Source organism: Anomaloglossus baeobatrachus, chromosome 12 (assembly GCF_048569485.1).
Source record: "Anomaloglossus baeobatrachus isolate aAnoBae1 chromosome 12, aAnoBae1.hap1, whole genome shotgun sequence".
NCBI classification, from domain to species: domain Eukaryota; kingdom Metazoa; phylum Chordata; class Amphibia; order Anura; family Aromobatidae; genus Anomaloglossus; species Anomaloglossus baeobatrachus.
Window position 1 is genome coordinate 136,936,346 of NC_134364.1, and position 19,978 is coordinate 136,956,323.

Consider the following 19,978-nt stretch of genomic DNA (forward strand, 5'->3'; position numbering starts at 1 on the left):
TGGCGCTCTCCCCCAGCAGTGATGCATGGTTTTGATGTGTGACCTCTGTGATTCAGGGTCCGGCCTCCAGGTGGCGCTCTCCCCCAGCAGTGATGCATGGTTCTGATGTGTGACCTCTGTGATTCAGGGTCCGGCCTCCAGGTGGCGCTCTCCCCCAGCAGTGATGCATGGTTCTGATGTGTGACCTCTGTGATTCAGGGTCCGGCTTCCAGGTGGCGCTCTCCCTCAGCAGTGATGCATTGTCCTGATGTGTGACCTCTGTGATTCAGGGTCTGGCCCCCAGGTGGCGCTCTCCCCCAGCAGTGATGCATCGTTCTGATGTGTGACCTGTGAATCAGGGTCCGGCCTCCAGATGGCGCTCTCCCCCAGCAGTGATGCATGGTCCTGATGTGTGACCTCTGTGATTCAGGGTCCGGCCTCCAGGTGGCGCTCTCCCCCCAGCAGTGATGTATGGTCCTGATGTGTGACGTCTGTGATTCAGGGTCCGGCCTCCAGGTGGCGCTCTCCCCCAGCAGTGATGCATGGTCCTGATGTGTGACCTCTGTGATTCAGGGTCCGGCCCCCAGGTGGCGCTTTCCCCCAGCAGTGATGCATGGTCCTGATGTGTGACCTCTGTGATTTAGGGTCCGGCCCCCAGGTGGCGCTCTCCCCCCAGAAGTGATGCATGGTTCTGATGTGTGACCTCTGTGATTCAGGGTCCGGCCTCCAGATGGCGCTCTCCCCCAGCAGTGATGCATGGTCCTGATGTGTGACCTCTGTGATTCAGGGTCCGGCCTCCAGGTGGCGCTCTCCCCCAGCAGTGATGCATGGTCCTGATGTGTGATCTCTGTGATTCAGGGTCCGGCCTCCAGGTGGCGCTCTCCCCCAGCAGTGATGCATGGTTCTGATGTGTGACCTCTGTGATTCAGGGTCCGGCCCACAGGTGGCGCTCTCCCCCAGCAGTGATGCATGGTCCTGATGTGTGACCTGTGATTCAGGGTCCGGCCTCCAGGTGGCACTCTCCCCCAGCAGTGATGTATGGTTCTGATGTGTGACCTCTGTGATTCAGGGTCTGGCCCCCAGTTGGCGCTCTCCCCCAGCATTGATGCATGGTTCTGATGTGTGACCTCTGTGAGTAAGGGTCCGGCCCCCAGGTGGCGCTCTCCCTCAGCAGTGATGCATGGTCCTTATGTGTGACCTCTGTGATTCAGGGTCCGGCCTCCAGGTGGTGCTCTTCCCCCAGCAGTGATGCATGGTCCTTATGTGTGACATCTGTGATTCAGGGTCCGGCCTCCAGGTGGCGCTCTCCCCCAGCAGTGATGCATGGTCCTGATGTGTGGCCTCTGTGATTCAGGGTCCGGCCCCCAGGTAGCACTCTCCCCCCAGCAGTGATGCATGGTTCTGATGTGTGACCTCTGTGATTCAGGGTCCGGCCTCCAGGTGGCGCTCTCCCCCAGCAGTGATGCATGGTCCTGATGTGTGGCCTCTGTGATTCAGGGTCCGGCCCCCAGGTGGCGATCTCCCCCCAGCAGTGATGCATGGTTCTGATATGTGACCTCTGTGATTCAGGGTCCGGCCTCCAGGTGGCGCTCTCCCCCAGCAGTGATGTATGGTCCTGATGTGTGATTTCTGTGATTCAGTGTCTGGCCTCCAGGTGGCGCTCTCCCCCAGCAGTGATGCATGGTTCTGATGTGTGACCTCTGTGATTCAGGGTCTGGCCTCCAGGTGGCGCTCTCCCCCAGCAGTGATGCATGGTTCTGATGTGTGACCTCTGTGAGTCAGGGTCCGGCCCCCAGTTGGCGCTATCCCTCAGCAGTGATGCATGGTCCTGATGTGTGACGTCTGTGATTCAGGGTCCGGCCTCCAAGTGGCGCTCTCCCCCAGCAGTGATGCATGGTCCTGATGTGTGACCTCTGTGATTCAGGGTCCGACCTCCAGGTGGCGCTCTTCCCCAGCAGTGATGCATGGTCCTAATGTGTGACCTGTGATTCAGGGTCCGGCCTCCAGGTGGCACTCTCCCCCAGCAGTGATGCATGGTCCTGATGTGTGACGTCTGTGATTCAGGGTCCGGCCTCCAGGTGGCGTTCTCCCCCAGCAGTGATGCATGGTCCTGATGTGTGACCCCTGTGATTCAGGGTCCGGCCTCCAGGTGGCGCTCTCCCCCAGCAGTGATGCATGGTTCTGATGTGTGATGTCTGTGATTCAGGGTCCGGCCTCCAGGTGGCGTTCTCCCCCAGCAGTGATGCATGGTCCTGATGTGTGACCTCTGTGATTCAGGGTCCGGCCTCCAGGTGGCGCTCTCCCCCAGCAGTGATGCATGGTTCTGATGTGTGACCTCTGTGATTCAGAGTCCGGCCTCCAGGTGGCGCTCTCCCCCAGCAGTGATGCATATTCCTGATGTGTGACCTCTGTGATTCAGGGTCTGGCCCCCAGGTGGCGCTCTCCCCCAGCAGTGATGCATGGTTCTGATGTGTGACCTGTGATTCAGGGTCCGGCCTCCAGGTGGAGCTCTCCCTCAGCAGTGATGCATGGTCCTGATGTGTGACCTCTGTGATTCATAGTCCGGCCCCCAGGTGGCGCTCTACCCCAGCAGTGATCCATGATTCTGATGTGTGACCTCTGTGATTCAGGGTCCGGCCTCCAGGTGGCGCTCTCCCTCAGCAGTGATGCAATGTCCTGATGTGTGACCTGTGATTCAGGGTCCGGCCTTCAGGTGGTGCTCTCCCCCAGCAGTGATGCATGGTCCTGATGTGTGACCTCTGTGATTCAGGGTCCGGCCCCCAGGTGGCGCTCTCCCCCAGCAGTGATGCATGGTTCTGATGTGTGACCTCTGTGATTCAGGGTCCGGCCTCCAGGTGGCGCTCTCCCCCAGCAGTGATGTATGGTTCTGATGTGTGACCTCTGTGATTCAGGGTCTGGCCCCCAGTTGGCGCTCTCCCCCAGCATTGATGCATGGTTCTGATGTGTGACCTCTGTGAGTAAGGGTCCGGCCCCCAGGTGGCGCTCTCCCTCAGCAGTGATGCATGGTCCTTATGTGTGACCTCTGTGATTCAGGGTCCGGCCTCCAGGTGGTGCTCTTCCCCCAGCAGTGATGCATGGTCCTTATGTGTGACATCTGTGATTCAGGGTCCGGCCTCCAGGTGGCGCTCTCCCCCAGCAGTGATGCATGGTCCTGATGTGTGGCCTCTGTGATTCAGGGTCCGGCCCCCAGGTAGCACTCTCCCCCCAGCAGTGATGCATGGTTCTGATGTGTGACCTCTGTGATTCAGGGTCCGGCCTCCAGGTGGCGCTCTCCCCCAGCAGTGATGCATGGTCCTGATGTGTGGCCTCTGTGATTCAGGGTCCGGCCCCCAGGTGGCGATCTCCCCCCAGCAGTGATGCATGGTTCTGATATGTGACCTCTGTGATTCAGGGTCCGGCCTCCAGGTGGCGCTCTCCCCCAGCAGTGATGTATGGTCCTGATGTGTGATTTCTGTGATTCAGTGTCTGGCCTCCAGGTGGCGCTCTCCCCCAGCAGTGATGCATGGTTCTGATGTGTGACCTCTGTGATTCAGGGTCTGGCCTCCAGGTGGCGCTCTCCCCCAGCAGTGATGCATGGTTCTGATGTGTGACCTCTGTGAGTCAGGGTCCGGCCCCCAGTTGGCGCTATCCCTCAGCAGTGATGCATGGTCCTGATGTGTGACGTCTGTGATTCAGGGTCCGGCCTCCAAGTGGCGCTCTCCCCCAGCAGTGATGCATGGTCCTGATGTGTGACCTCTGTGATTCAGGGTCCGACCTCCAGGTGGCGCTCTTCCCCAGCAGTGATGCATGGTCCTAATGTGTGACCTGTGATTCAGGGTCCGGCCTCCAGGTGGCACTCTCCCCCAGCAGTGATGCATGGTCCTGATGTGTGACGTCTGTGATTCAGGGTCCGGCCTCCAGGTGGCGTTCTCCCCCAGCAGTGATGCATGGTCCTGATGTGTGACCCCTGTGATTCAGGGTCCGGCCTCCAGGTGGCGCTCTCCCCCAGCAGTGATGCATGGTTCTGATGTGTGATGTCTGTGATTCAGGGTCCGGCCTCCAGGTGGCGTTCTCCCCCAGCAGTGATGCATGGTCCTGATGTGTGACCTCTGTGATTCAGGGTCCGGCCTCCAGGTGGCGCTCTCCCCCAGCAGTGATGCATGGTTCTGATGTGTGACCTCTGTGATTCAGAGTCCGGCCTCCAGGTGGCGCTCTCCCCCAGCAGTGATGCATATTCCTGATGTGTGACCTCTGTGATTCAGGGTCTGGCCCCCAGGTGGCGCTCTCCCCCAGCAGTGATGCATGGTTCTGATGTGTGACCTGTGATTCAGGGTCCGGCCTCCAGGTGGAGCTCTCCCTCAGCAGTGATGCATGGTCCTGATGTGTGACCTCTGTGATTCATAGTCCGGCCCCCAGGTGGCGCTCTACCCCAGCAGTGATCCATGATTCTGATGTGTGACCTCTGTGATTCAGGGTCCGGCCTCCAGGTGGCGCTCTCCCTCAGCAGTGATGCAATGTCCTGATGTGTGACCTGTGATTCAGGGTCCGGCCTTCAGGTGGTGCTCTCCCCCAGCAGTGATGCATGGTCCTGATGTGTGACCTCTGTGATTCAGGGTCCGGCCCCCAGGTGGCGCTCTCCCCCAGCAGTGATGCATGGTTCTGATGTGTGACCTCTGTGATTCAGGGTCCGGCCTCCAGGTGGCGCTCTCCCCCAGCAATGATGCAAGGTTCTGATGTGTGACCTCTGTGAGTCAGGGTCCGGCCTCCAGGTGGCGTTCTCCCCCAGCAGTGATGCATGGTTCTGATCTGTGACCTCTGTGATTCAGGGTCCGGCCCCCAGGTGGCGCTCTCCCCCAGCAGTGATGCATGGTTCTGATGTGTGACCTGTGATTCAGGGTCCGGCCTCCAGGTGGCGCTCTCCCTCAGCAGTGATGCATGGTCCTGATGTGTGACCTCTGTGATTCAGGGTCCGGCCCCCAGGTGGCGCTCTCCCCCAGCAGTGATGCATGGTTCTGATGTGTGACCTCTGTGATTCAGGGTCCGGCCTCCAGGTGGCGCTCTCCCCCAGCAGTGATGCATGGTTCTGATGTGTGACCTCTGTGATTCAGGGTCTGGCCTCCAGGTGGCGCTCTCCCCCAGCAGTGATGCATGGTTCTGATGTGTGACCTCTGTGAGTCAGGGTCCGGCCCCCAGTTGGCGCTCTCCCGCAGCAGTGATGCATGGTTCTGATGTGTGACCTCTGTGAGTCAGGGTCCGGCCCCCAGGTGGCGCTCTCCCTCAGCAGTGATGCATGGTTCTGATGTGTGACTTCTGGGATTCAGGGTCCGTCCTCCAGGTGGCGCTCTCCCTCAGCAGTGATGCATGGTCCTGATGTGTGACCTCTGTGATTCAGGGTCTGGCCCCCAGGTGGCGCTCTCCCCCAGCAGTGATGCATGGTCCTGATGTGTGACCTCTGTGATTCAGGGTCTGGCCTCCAGGTGGCGCTCTCCCCCAGCAGTGATGTATGGTCCTGATGTGTGACCTCTGTGATTCAGGGTCCGACCCCCAGGTGGCGCTCTCCCCCAGCAGTGATGCATGGTTCTGATGTGTGTTCTCTATGATTCAGGGTCCGGCCCCCAGGTGGCGCTCTCCCCCAGCAGTGATGCATGGTTCTGATGTGTGACCTCTGTGATTCAGGGTCCGGCCCCCAGGTGGCGCTCTCCCCCAGCAGTGATGCATGGTTCTGATGTGTGATCTCTGTGATTCAGGGTCCGGCCTCCAGGTGGCGCTCTCCCCCAGCAGTGATGTATGGTCCTGATGTGTGACCTCTGTGATTCAGGGTCCGGCCTCCAGGTGGCGCTCTCCCCCAGCAGTGATGCATGGTTCTGATGTGTGACCGCTGTGATTCAGGGTCCGACCTCCAGGTGGCGCTCCCCCCCCAGTAGTGATATATGGTCCTGATGTGTGACCTCCATGATTCAGGGTCCGGCCCCCAGGTGGCGCTCTCCCCCAGCAGTGATGCATGGTTCTGATGTGTGACCTCTGTGATTCAGGGTCCGGCCTCCAGGTGGCGCTCTTCCCCAGCAGTGATGCATGGTCCTGATGTGTGACCTCTGTGATTCAGGGTCCGGCCCCCAGCTGGCGCTCTCCTCCAGCAGTGATGCATGGTTCTGATGTGTGACCTCTGTGATTCAGGGTCCTGCCCCAGGTGGCGCTCTCACCCAGCAGTGATGTATGGTCCTGATGTGTGACCTCTGTGATTCAGGGTCCGGCCCCCAGGTGGCGCTCTCCCCCAGCAGTGATGCATGATCCTGATGTGTGACCTGTGATTCAGGGTCCGGCTTCCAGCTGGCGTTCTCCCCCAGCAGTGATGCATGGTTCTGATGTGTGACCTCTGTGAGTCAGGGTCCGGCCCCCAGGTGGCGCTCTCCCCCAGCAGTGATGCATGGTTCTGATGTGTGATCTCTGTGATTCAGGGTCTGGCCCCCAGGTGGCGCTCTCCCCCAGCAGTGATGCATGGTCCTGATGTGTGACCTCTGTGATTCAGGGTCCGACCCCCAGGTGGCGCTCTCCCCCAGCAGTGATGCATGGTCCTAATGTGTGACCTGTGATTCAGGGTCCGGCCTCCAGGTGGCACTCCCCCCCCCGGCAGTGATGCATGGTCCTGATGTGTGACCTCTGTGATTCAGGGTCCGGCCCCCAGGTGGTACTCTCCCCCAGCAGTGATGCATGGTCCTGATGTGTGACCTCTGTGAGTCAGGGTCCGGCCTCCAGGTGGCGCTCTCCCCCAGCAGTTATGCATAGTTCTGATCTGTGACCTCTGTGATTCAGGGTCCGGCCCCCAGGTGACGCTCTCCCCCAGCAGTGATGCATGATCCTGATGTGTGACCTGTGATTCAGGGTCCGGCCTCCAGGTGGCGCTCTCACCCAGCAGTGATGCATGGTTCTGATGTGTGACCTCTGTGAGTCAGGGTCCGGCCCCCAGGTGGCGCTCTCCCCCAGCAGTGATGCATGGTCCTGATGTGTGACCTCTGTGATTCAGGGTCCGGCCTCCAGGTGGCGCTCTCCCCCAGCAGTGATGCATGGTCCTGATGTGTGACCTCTGTGATTCAAGGTCCGGCCTCCATGTGGCGCTCTCCCCCAGCAGTGATGCATGGTCCTAATGTGTGACCTCTATGATTCAGGGTCCGGCCTCCAGGTGGCGCTCCCCCCTGCAGTAATGCATGGTCCTGATGTGTGACCTCTGTGATTCAGGGTCCGGCCTCCAGGTGGCGCTCTCCCCCAGCAGTGATGCATGGTCCTGATGTGTGACCTCTGTGATTCAGGGCTCGGCCTCAAGGTGGCACTCTCCCCCGGCAGTGATGCATGGTCCTGATGTGTGACCTCTGTGATTCAAGGTCCGGCCCCCAGGTGGCGCTCTCCCCCAGCAGTGATGCATGGTTCTGATGTGTGATCTCTGTGATTCAGGGTCTGGGCCCCAGGTGGCGCTCTCCCCCAGCAGTGATGCATGGTCCTGATGTGTGACCTCTGTGATTCAGGGTCCGACCCCCAGGTGGCGCTCTCCCCCAGCAGTGATGCATGGTCCTAATGTGTGACCTGTGATTCAGGGTCCGGCCTCCAGGTGGCGCTCTCACCCAGCAGTGATGCATGGTTCTGATGTGTGATCTCTGTGATTCAGGGTCTGGCCCCCAGGTGGCGCTCTCCCCCAGCAGTGATGCATGGTCCTGATGTGTGACCTCTGTGATTCAGGGTCCGACCCCCAGGTCGCGCTCTCCCCCAGCAGTGATGCATGGTCCTAATGTGTGACCTGTGATTCAGGGTCCGGCCTCCAGGTGGCACTCCCCCCCCCGGCAGTGATGCATGGTCCTGATGTGTGACCTCTGTGATTCAGGGTCCGGCCCCCAGGTGGTACTCTCCCCCAGCAGTGATGCATGGTCCTGATGTGTGACCTCTGTGAGTCAGGGTCCGGCCTTCAGGTGGCGCTCTCCCCCAGCAGTTATGCATAGTTCTGATCTGTGACCTCTGTGATTCAGGGTCCGGCCCCCAGGTGGCGCTCTCCCCCAGCAGTGATGCATGATCCTGATGTGTGACCTGTGATTCAGGGTCCGGCCTCCAGCTGGCGTTCTCCCCCAGCAGTGATGCATGGTTCTGATGTGTGACCTCTGTGAGTCAGGGTCCGGCCCCAAGGTGGCGCTCTCCCCCAGCAGTGATGCATGGTCCTGATGTGTGACCTTTGTGATTCAGGGTCCGGCCTCCAGGTGGCGCTCTCCCCCAGCAGTAATGCATGGTCCTGATGTGTGACCTCTGTGATTCAGGGTCCGGCCTTCAGGTGGCGCTCTCCCCCAGCAGTGATGCATGGTCCTGATGTGTGACCTCTGTGATTCAAGGTCCGGCCTCCAGGTGGCGCTCTCCCCCAGCAGTGATGCATGGTCCTAATGTGTGACCTCTATGATTCAGGGTCCGGCCTCCAGGTGGCGCTCTCCCCCAGCAGTGATGCATGGTCCTGATGTGTGACCTCTGTGATTCAGGGCTCGGCCTCAAGGTGGCACTCTCCCCCGGCAGTGATGCATGGTCCTGATGTGTGACCTCTGTGATTCAAGGTCCGGCCCCCAGGTGGCGCTCTCCCCCAGCAGTGATGCATGGTTCTGATGTGTGATCTCTGTGATTCAGGGTCTGGGCCCCAGGTGGCGCTCTCCCCCAGCAGTGATGCATGGTCCTGATGTGTGACCTCTGTGATTCAGGGTCCGACCCCCAGGTGGCGCTCTCCCCCAGCAGTGATGCATGGTCCTAATGTGTGACCTGTGATTCAGGGTCCGGCCTCCAGGTGGCGCTCTCACCCAGCAGTGATGCATGGTTCTGATGTGTGATCTCTGTGATTCAGGGTCTGGCCCCCAGGTGGCGCTCTCCCCCAGCAGTGATGCATGGTCCTGATGTGTGACCTCTGTGATTCAGGGTCCGACCCCCAGGTCGCGCTCTCCCCCAGCAGTGATGCATGGTCCTAATGTGTGACCTGTGATTCAGGGTCCGGCCTCCAGGTGGCACTCCCCCCCCCGGCAGTGATGCATGGTCCTGATGTGTGACCTCTGTGATTCAGGGTCCGGCCCCCAGGTGGTACTCTCCCCCAGCAGTGATGCATGGTCCTGATGTGTGACCTCTGTGAGTCAGGGTCCGGCCTTCAGGTGGCGCTCTCCCCCAGCAGTTATGCATAGTTCTGATCTGTGACCTCTGTGATTCAGGGTCCGGCCCCCAGGTGGCGCTCTCCCCCAGCAGTGATGCATGATCCTGATGTGTGACCTGTGATTCAGGGTCCGGCCTCCAGCTGGCGTTCTCCCCCAGCAGTGATGCATGGTTCTGATGTGTGACCTCTGTGAGTCAGGGTCCGGCCCCAAGGTGGCGCTCTCCCCCAGCAGTGATGCATGGTCCTGATGTGTGACCTCTGTGATTCAGGGTCCGGCCTCCAGGTGGCGCTCTCCCCCAGCAGTAATGCATGGTCCTGATGTGTGACCTCTGTGATTCAGGGTCCGGCCTTCAGGTGGCGCTCTCCCCCAGCAGTGATGCATGGTCCTGATGTGTGACCTCTGTGATTCAAGGTCCGGCCTCCAGGTGGCGCTCTCCCCCAGCAGTGATGCATGGTCCTAATGTGTGACCTCTATGATTCAGGGTCCGGCCTCCAGGTGGCGCTCTCCCCCAGCAGTGATGCATGGTCCTGATGTGTGACCTCTGTGATTCAGGGCTCGGCCTCAAGGTGGCACTCTCCCCCGGCAGTGATGCATGGTCCTGATGTGTGACCTCTGTGATTCAAGGTCCGGCCCCCAGGTGGCGCTCTCCCCCAGCAGTGATGCATGGTTCTGATGTGTGACCTCTGTGATTCAGGGTCCGGCCTCCAGGTGGCGCTCTCCCCCAGCAGTGATGCATGGTCCTGATGTGTGACCTCTGTGATTCAGGGTCCGGACTCCAGGTGGCGCTCTCCCTGAGCAGTGATGCATGGTCCTGATGTGTGACCTCTGTGATTCAGGGTCCGGGCCCCAGGTGGTGCTCTCCCCCAGCAGTGCTGCATGGTCCTGATGTGTGACCTCTGTAATTAAGGGTCCGGCCTCCAGGTGGCGCTCTCCCCCAGCAGTGCTGCATGGTCCTTATGTGTGACCTCTGTGATTCAGGGTCTGGCCCCCAGGTGGCGCTCTCCCCCAGCAGTGATGCATGGTCCTGATGTGTGACCTCTGTGATTCAGGGTCTGGCCTCCAGGTGGCGCTCTCCCCCAGCAGTGATGTATGGTCCTGATGTGTGACCTCTGTGATTCAGGGTCCGGCCCCCAGGTGGCGCTCTCCCCCAGCAGTGATGCATGGTTCTGATGTGTGTTCTCTATGATTCAGGGTCCGGCCCCCAGGTGGCGCTCTCCCCCAGCAGTGATGCATGGTTCTGATGTGTGACCTCTGTGATTCAGGGTCCGGCCCCCAGGTGGCGCTCTCCCCCAGCAGTGATGCATGGTTCTGATGTGTGACCTCTGTGATTCAGGGTCTGGCCCCCAGGTGGCGCTCTCCCCCAGAAGTGATGCATGGTCCTGATGTGTGACCTCTGTGATTCAGGATCCGGCCTCCAGGTGGCGCTCTCCCCCAGCAGTGATGCATGGTCCTGATGTGTGACCTCTGTGATTCAGGGTCCGGCCTCCAGGTGGCGCTCTCCCCCAGCAGTGATGCATGGTTCTGATGTGTGACCTCTGTGATTCAGGGTCTGGCCTCAAGGTGGCACTCTCCCCCAGCAGTGATTCATGGTTCTGATGTGTGACCTCTGTGAGTCAGGGTCCGGCCCCCAGTTGGCCCTCTCCCCCAGCAGTGATGCATGGTTCTGATGTGTGACCTCTGAGAGTCAGGGTCCGGCCCCCAGGTGGCGCTCTCCCTCAGCAGTGATGCATGGTCCTGATGTGTGACGTCTGTGATTCAGGGTCCGGACTCTAAGTGGCGCTCTCCCCCAGCAGTGATGCAAGGTCCTGATGTGTGACCTTTGTGATTCAGGGTCCGGCCCCCAGGTGGCGCTCTCCCCCAGCAGTGATGCATGGTTCTGATGTGTGACCTCTGTGATTCAGGGTCCGGCCTCCAGGTGGCGTTCTCCCCCAGCAGTGATGCATGGTTCTGATCTGTGACCTCTGTGATTCCGGGTCCGGCCCCAGGTGGCGCTTTCCCCCAGCAGTGATGCATGGTTCTGATGTGTGAGCTGTGATTCAGGGTCCGGCCTCCAGGTGGCGCTCTCCCCCAGCAGTGATGCATGGTCCCGATGTGTGACCTCTGTGATTCAGGGTCCGGCCCCCAGGTGGCGCTCTCCCCCAGCAGTGATGCATGGTTCTGATGTGTGACCTTTGTGATTCAGGGTCCGGCCCCCAGGTGGCGCTCTCCCCCCGCAGTGATGCATGGTTCTGATGTGTGACCTCTGTGATTCAGGGTCCGGCCTCCAGGTGGCGCTCTCCCCCAGCAGTGATGCATGGTTCTGATGTGTGACCTCTATGATTCAGGTTCCGGCCCCCAGGTGGCGCTCTCCCCCAGCAGTGATGCATGGTTCTGATGTGTGACTTCTAAGATTCAGGGTCCGGCCTCCAGGTGGCGCTCTCCCCCAGCAGTGATGCATGGTCCTGATGTGTGACCTCTGTGATTCAGGGTCCGGCCCCCAGGTGGCGCTCTCCCCCAGCAGTGATGCATGGTTCTGATGTGTGACCTCTGTGAGTCAGGGTCCGGCCCCCAGGTGGCGCTCTCCCCCAGCAGTGATGCATGGTTCTGATGTGTGACCTCTGTGATTCAGGGTCCGGCCTCCAGGTGGCGCTCTCCCCCAGCAGTGATGTATGGTCCTGATGTGTGACCTCTGTGATTCAGGGTCCGGCCCCCAGGACGCGTTCACCCCCAGCAGTGATGCATGGTTTTGATGTGTGATCACTGTGATTCAGGGTCTGGTCTCCAGGTGGCGCTCTCTCCCAGCAGTGGTGCATGGTCCTGATGTGTGACCTCTGTGATTCAGGGTCCGGCCCCCAGGTGGCGCTCTCCCCCAGCAGTGATGCATGGTTCTGATGTGTGACCTCTGTGATTCAGGGTCCGGCCTCCAGGTGGCGCTCTCCCCCAGCAGTGATGTATGGTCCTGATGTGTGACCTCTGTGATTCAGGGTCCGGCCTCCAGGTGGCGCTCTCCCCCAGCAGTGATGCATGGTTCTGATGTGTGACCTCTGTGATTCAGGGTCCGGCCTCCAGGTGGCGCTCTCCCCCAGCAGTGATGCATGGTCCTGATGTGTGACTGTGATTCAGGGTCCGGCCTCCAGATGGCGCTCTCCCCCAGCAGTGATGTATGGTCCTGTTGTGTGACCTTGGTCATTCAGGGTCCGGCCTCCAGGTGGCGTGCTCCCCCAGCAGTGATGCATGGTTCTGATATGTGACCTCTGTTATTCAGGGTCCGGCCCCCAGGTGGCGCTCTCCCCCAGCAGTGATGCATGGTTCTGATGTGTGACCTCTGTGATTCAGGGTCCGGGCTCCAGGTGGCGCTCTCCCCCAGCAGTGATGTATGACCTCTGTGATTCAGGGTCCGGCCTCCAGGTGGCGCTCTCCCCCAGCTGTGATGCATGGTTCTGTTGTGTGACCTGTGTGATTCAGGGTCTGGCCTCCAGGTGGCGCTCTCCCCCAGCTGTGATGCATGGTCCTTATATGTGACCTCTGTGATTCAGGGTCCGGCCTCCAGGTGGCGCTCTCCCCCAGCTGTGATGCATGGTCCTTTTGTGTGACCTCTGTGATTCAGGGTCTGGCCTCCAGGTGGCGCTCTCCCTTAGCTGTGATGCATTGTCCTGTTGTTTGACCTCTGTGATTCAGGGTCTGGCCTCCAGGTGGCGCTCTCCCCCAGCAGTGATGCATGGTTCTGATGTGTGACCTCTGTGATTCAGGGTCCGGCCTCCAGGTGGCGCTCTCCCCCAGCAGTGATGCATGGTTCTGATGTGTGACCTCTATGATTCAGGGTCCGGCCTCCAGGTGGCGCTCTCCCCCAGCAGTGATGCATGGTTCTGATGTGTGACCTCTGTGATTCAGGGTCCGGCCTCCAGGTGGCGCTCTCCCCCAGCAGTGATGTATATTCCTGATGTGTGACCTCTGTGATTATGGGTCCGGCCCCCAGGTGGCGCTCTCCCCCAGCAGTGATGCATGGTTCTGATGTGTGACCTCTGTGATTCAGGGTCTGGCCTCCAGGTGGCGCTCTCCCCCAGCAGTGATGCATGGTTCTGATGTGTGACCTCTGTGAGTCAGGGTCCGGCCCCCAGGTGGCACTCTCTCCCAGCAGTGATGCATGGTTCTGATGTGTGACCTCTGTGATTCAGGGTCCGACCCCCAGGTGGCGCTCTCCCCCAGCAGTGATACATGGTCCTGATGTGTGACCTCTGTGATTAAGGGTCCGGCCTACAGGTGGCGCTCTCCCCCAGCAGTGATGCATGGTCCTGATGTGTGACTGTGATTCAGGGTCCGGCCTCCAGGTGGCGCTCTCCCCCAGCAGTGATGCATGGTTCTGATGTGTGACCTCTGTGATTCAGGGTCTGGCCTCCAGGTGGCGCTCTCCCCCAGCAGTGATGTATGGTCCTGATGTGTGACCTCTGTGATTCAGGGTCTGGCCTCCAGGTGGCGCTCTCCCCCAGCTGTGATGCATGGTCCTGATGTGTGACCTCTGTGAGTCAGGGTACGGACTCCAGGTGGCGCTCTCGCTCAGCAGTGATGCATTATCCTGATGTGTGACCTCTGTGATTCAGGGTCCGGCCTCCAGTTGGCGTTCTCCCCCAGCAGTGATGCATGGTTCTGATCTGTGACCTCTGTGATTCAGGGTCCGGCCCACAGGTGGCGCTCATCCCCAGCAGTGATGCATGGTTCTGATGTGTGATCTCTGTGATTCAGGGTCTGGCCCCCAGGTGGCGCTCTCCCCCAGCAGTGATGCATGGTCCTGATGTGTGACCTCTGTGATTCAGGGTCCGACCCCCAGGTGGCGCTCTCCCCCAGCAGTGATGCATGGTCCTAATGTGTGACTTGTGATTCAGGGTCCGGCCTCCAGGTGGCACTCCCCCCCCGGCAGTGATGCATGGTCCTGATGTGTGACCTCTGTGAGTCAGGGTCCGGCCTCCAGGTGGCGCTCTCCCCCAGCAGTTATGCATAGTTCTGATCTGTGACCTCTGTGATTCAGGGTCCGGCCCCCAGGTGGCGCTCTCCCCCAGCAGTGATGCATGATCCTGATGTGTGACCTGTGATTCAGGGTCCGGCCTCCAGCTGGCGTTCTCCCCCAGCAGAGATGCATGGTTCTGATGTGTGACCTCTGTGAGTCAGGGTCCGGCCCCCAGGTGGCGCTCTCCCCCTGCAGTGATGCATGGTCCTGATGTGTGACCTCTGTGATTCAGGGTCCGGCCTCCAGGTGGCGCTCTCCCCCAGCAGTAATGCATGGTCCTGATGTGTGACCTCTGTGATTCAGGGTCCGGCCTTCAGGTGGCGCTCTCCCCCAGCAGTGATGCATGGTCCTGATGTGTGACCTCTGTGATTCAAGGTCCGGCCTCCAGGTGGCGCTCTCCCCCAGCAGTGATGCATGGTCCTAATGTGTGACCTCTATGATTCAGGGTCCGGCCTCCAGGTGGCGCTCCCCCCTGCAGTAATGCATGGTCCTGATGTGTGACCTCTGTGATTCAGGGTCCGGCCTCCAGGTGGCGCTCTCCCCCAGCAGTGATGCATGGTCCTGATGTGTGACCTCTGTGATTCAGGGCTCGGCCTCAAGGTGGCACTCTCCCCCGGCAGTGATGCATGGTCCTGATGTGTGACCTCTGTGATTCAAGGTCCGGCCCCCAGGTGGCTCTCTCCCCCAGCAGTGATGCATGGTTCTGATGTGTGACCTCTGTGATTCAGGGTCCGGCCTCCAGGTGGCGCTCTCCCCCAGCAGTGATGCATGGTCCTGATGTGTGACCTCTGTGATTCAGGGTCCGGACTCCAGGTGGCGCTCTCCCTGAGCAGTGATGCATGGTCCTGATGTGTGACCTCTGTGATTCAGGGTCCGGGCCCCAGGTGGTGCTATCCCCCAGCAGTGCTGCATGGTCCTGATGTGTGTACCCTGTAATTAAGGGTCCGGCCTCCAGGTGGCGCTCTCCCCCAGCAGTGCTGCATGGTCCTTATGTGTGACCTCTGTGATTCAGGGTCTGGCCCCCAGGTGGCGCTCTCCCCCAGCAGTGATGCATGGTCCTGATGTGTGACCTCTGTGATTCAGGGTCTGGCCTCCAGGTGGCGCTCTCCCCCAGCAGTGATGTATGGTCCTGATGTGTGACCTCTGTGATTCAGGGTCCGGCCCCCAGGTGGCGCTCTCCCCCAGCAGTGATGCATGGTTCTGATGTGTGTTCTCTATGATTCAGGGTCCGGCCCCCAGGTGGCGCTCTCCCCCAGCAGTGATGCATGGTTCTGATGTGTGACCTCTGTGATTCAGGGTCCGGCCCCCAGGTGGCGCTCTCCCCCAGCAGTGATGCATGGTTCTGATGTGTGACCTCTGTGATTCAGGGTCTGGCCCCCAGGTGGCGCTCTCCCCCAGAAGTGATGCATGGTCCTGATGTGTGACCTCTGTGATTCAGGATCCGGCCTCCAGGTGGCGCTCTCCCCCAGCAGTGATGCATGGTTCTGATGTGTGACCTCTGTGATTCAGGGTCTGGCCTCAAGGTGGCACTCTCCCCCAGCAGTGATTCATGGTTCTGATGTGTGACCTCTGTGAGTCAGGGTCCGGCCCCCAGTTGGCCCTCTCCCCCAGCAGTGATGCATGGTTCTGATGTGTGACCTCTGAGAGTCAGGGTCCGGCCCCCAGGTGGCGCTCTCCCTCAGCAGTGATGCATGGTCCTGATGTGTGATGTCTGTGATTCAGGGTCCGGCCTCCAAGTGGCGCTCTCCCCCAGCAGTGATGCAAGGTCCTGATGTGTGACCTTTGTGATTCAGGGTCCGGCCCCCAGGTGGCGCTCTCCCCCAGCAGTGATGCATGGTTCTGATGTGTGATCTCTGTGATTCAGGGTCTGGCCCCCAGGTGGCGCTCTCCCCCAGCAGTGATGCATGGTCCTGATGTGTGACCTCTGTGATTCAGGGTCCGGCCTCCAGGTGGCGCTCTCCCCCAGCAGTAATACATGGTCCTGATGTGTGATCTCTGTCATTCAGGGTCCGGCCTCCAGGTGGCGCTCTCCCCCAGCAGTAATACATGGTCCTGATGTGTGATCTCTGTCATTCAGGGTCCGGCCCCCAGGTGGCGCTCTCCCCCAGCAGTGATGCATGGTTCTGATGTGTGACCTTTGTGATTCAGGGTCCAGCCCCCAGGTGGCGCTCTCCCCCCGCAGTGATGCATGGTTCTGATGTGTGACCTCTGTGATTCAGGGTCCGGCCTCCAGGTGGCGCTCTCCCCCAGCAGTGATGCATGGTTCTGATGTGTGACTTCTAAGATTCAGGGTCCGGCCTCCAGGTGGCGCTCTCCCCCAGCAGTGATGCATGGTCCTGATGTGTGACCTCTGTGATTCAGGGTCCGGCCCCCAGGTGGCGCTCTCCCCCAGCAGTGATGCATGGTTCTGATGTGTGACCTCTGTGAGTCAGGGTCCGGCCCCCAGGTGGCGCTCTCCCCCAGCAGTGATGCATGGTTCTTATGTGTGACCTCTGTGATTCAGGGTCCGGCCTCCAGGTGGCGCTCTCCCCCAGCAGTGATGTATGGTCCTGATGTGTGACCTCTGTGATTCAGGGTCCGGCCCCCAGGTCGCGTTCACCCCCAGCAGTGATGCATGGTTTTGATGTGTCATCACTGTGTTTCAGGGTCTGGCCTCCAGGTGGCGCTCTCTCCCAGCAGTGGTGCATGGTCCTGATGTGTGACCTCTGTGATTCAGGGTCCGGCCCCCAGGTGGCGCTTTCCCCCAGCAGTGATGCATGGTTCTGATGTGTGACCTCTGTGATTCAGGGTCCGGCCTCCAGGTGGCGCTCTCCCCCAGCAGTGATGTATGGTCCTGATGTGTGACCTCTGTGATTCAGGGTCCGGCCTCCAGGTGGCGCTCTCCCCCAGCAGTGATGCATGGTTCTGATGTGTGACCTCTGTGATTCAGGGTCCGGCCTCCAGGTGGCGCTCTCCCCCAGCAGTGATGCATGGTCCTGATGTGTGACTGTGATTCAGGGTCCGGCCTCCAGATGGCGCTCTCCCCCAGCAGTGATGTATGGTCCTGTTGCGTGACCTCGGTCATTCAGGGTCCGGCCTCCAGGTGGCGTGCTCCCCCAGCAGTGATGCATGGTTCTGATATGTGACCTCTGTTATTCAGGGTCCGGCCCCCAGGTGGCGCTCTCCCCCAGCAGTGATGCATGGTTCTGATGTGTGACCTCTGTGATTCAGGGTCCGGCCTCCAGGTGGCGCTCTCCCCCAGCAGTGATGTATGACCTCTGTGATTCAGGGTCCGGCCTCCAGGTGGCGCTCTCCCCCAGCTGTGATGCATGGTTCTGTTGTGTGACCTGTGTGATTCAGGGTCTGGCCTCCAGGTGGCGCTCTCCCCCAGCTGTGATGCATGGTCCTTATATGTGACCTCTGTGATTCAGGGTCCGGCCTCCAGGTGGCGCTCTCCCCCAGCTGTGATGCATGGTCCTTTTGTGTGACCTCTGTGATTCAGGGTCTGGCCTCCAGGTGGCGCTCTCCCTTAGCTGTGATGCATTGTCCTGTTGTTTGACCTCTGTGATTCAGGGTCTGGCCTCCAGGTGGCGTTCTCCCCCAGCAGTGATGCATGGTTCTGATGTGTGACCTCTATGATTCAGGGTCCGGCCTCCAGGTGGCGCTCTCCCCCAGCAGTGATGCATGGTTCTGATGTGTGACCTCTGTGATTCAGGGTCCGGCCTCCAGGTGGCGCTCTCCCCCAGCAGTGATGTATATTCCTGATGTGTGACCTCTGTGATTATGGGTCCGGCCCCCAGGTGGCGCTCTCCCCCAGCAGTGATGCATGGTTCTGATGTGTGACCTCTGTGATTCAGGGTCTGGCCTCCAGGTGGCGCTCTCCCCCAGCAGTGATGCATGGTTCTGATGTGTGACCTCTGTGAGTCAGGGTCCGGCCTCCAGGTGGCGCTCTACCCCAGCAGTGATGCATGTTTCTGATGTGTGACCTGTGATTCAGGGTCCGGCCTCCAGGTGGCGCTCTCCCCCAGCAGTGATGCATGGTTCTGATGTGTGACCTCTGTGATTCAGGGTCCGGCCCCCAGGTGGCGCTCTCCCCCAGCAGTGATGCATGGTTCTGATGTGTGACCTCTGTGATTTAGGGTCTGGCCTCCAGGTGGCGCTCTCCCCCAGCAGTGATGTATGGTCCTGATGTGTGACCTCTGTGATTCAGGGTCCGGCCTCCAGGTGGCGCTCTCCCCCAGCAGTGATGCATGGTTCTGATGTGTGACCTCTGTGATTCAGGGTCCGGCCCCCAGGTGGCGCTCTCCCCCAGCAGTGATGCATGGTTCTGATGTGTGACCTCTGTGATTCAGGGTCTGGCCTCCAGGTGGCGCTCTACCCCAGCAGTGATGCATGGTTCTGATGTGTGACCTCTGTGATTCAGGGTCTGGCCTCCAGGTGGCGCTCTCCCCCAGCAGTGATGTATGGTCCTGATGTGTGACCTCTGTGATTCAGGGTCCGGCCTCCAGGTGGCGCTCTCCCCCAGCTGTGATGCATGGTTCTGTTGTGTGACCTCTGTGATTCAGGGTCTGGCCTCCAGGTGGCGCTCTCCCCCAGCTGTGATGCATGGTCCTGATGTGTGACCTTTGTGAGTCAGGGTACGGACTCCAGGTGGCGCTCTCGCTCAGCAGTGATGCATTGTCCTGATGTGTGACCTCTGTGATTCAGGGTCCGGCCTCCAGCTGGCGTTCTCCCCCAGCAGTGATGCATGGTTCTGATCTGTGACATCTGTGATTCAGGGTCCGGCCCACAGGTGGCGCTCTCCCCCAGCAGTGATGCATGGTTCTGATGTGTGACCTGTGAATCAGGGTCCGGCCTCCATGTGGCGCTCTCCCCCAGCAGTGATGCATGGTCCTGATGTGTGACCTCTGTGATTCAGGGTCCGGCCCCCAGGTGGCGCTCTCCCCCAGCAGTGATGCATGGTCCTGATGTGTGACCTCTGTGATTCAGGGTCCGACCTCCAGGTGACGCTCTCCCCCAGCAGTGATGCATGGTCCTAATGTGTGACCTGTGATTCAGGGTCCGGCCTCCAGGTGGCACTCCCCCCCCAGCAGTGATGCATGGTCCTGATGTGTGACCTCTGTGATTCAGGGTCCGGCCCCCAGGTGGCACTCCCTCCCAGCAGTGATGCATGGTTCTGATGTGTGACCTCTGTGATTCAGGGTCCGGCCCCCAAGTGGCGCTCTCCCCCAGCAGTGATGCATGGTCCTGATGTGTGACCTCTGTGATTCAGGGTCCGGCCCCCAAGTGACGCTCTCCCCCAGCAGTGATGCATGGTCCTGATGTGTGACCTCTGTGATACAGGGTCCGGCCCCCAGGTGGCACTCTCTCCCAGCAGTGATGCATGGTTCTGATGTGTGACCTCTGTGATTCAGGGTCCGGCCCCCAGGTGGCGCTCTCCCCCAGCAGTGATACATGGTCCTGATGTGTGACCTCTGTGATTCAGGGTCTGGCCTCCAGGTGGCGCTCTCCCCCAGCAGTGATGCATGGTCCTGATGTGTGACCTCTGTGATTCAGGGTCTGGCCTCCAGGTGGCGCTCTCCCCCCAGCAGTGATGCATGGTTCTGATGTGTGACGTCTGTGATTCAGGGTCCGTCCTCCAGGTGGCGTTCTCCCCCAGCAGTGATGCATGGTTCTGATCTGTGAGCTCTGTGATTCAGGGTCCGGCCCCCAGGTGGCGCTCTCCCCCAGCAGTGATGCATGGTTCTGATGTGTGACCTCTGTGATTCAGGGTCCGGCCTCCAGGTGGCGCTCTACCCCAGCAGTGATGCATGGTTTTGATGTGTGACCTCTGTGATTCAGGGTCCGGCCTCCAGGTGGCGTTCTCCCCCAGCAGTGATGC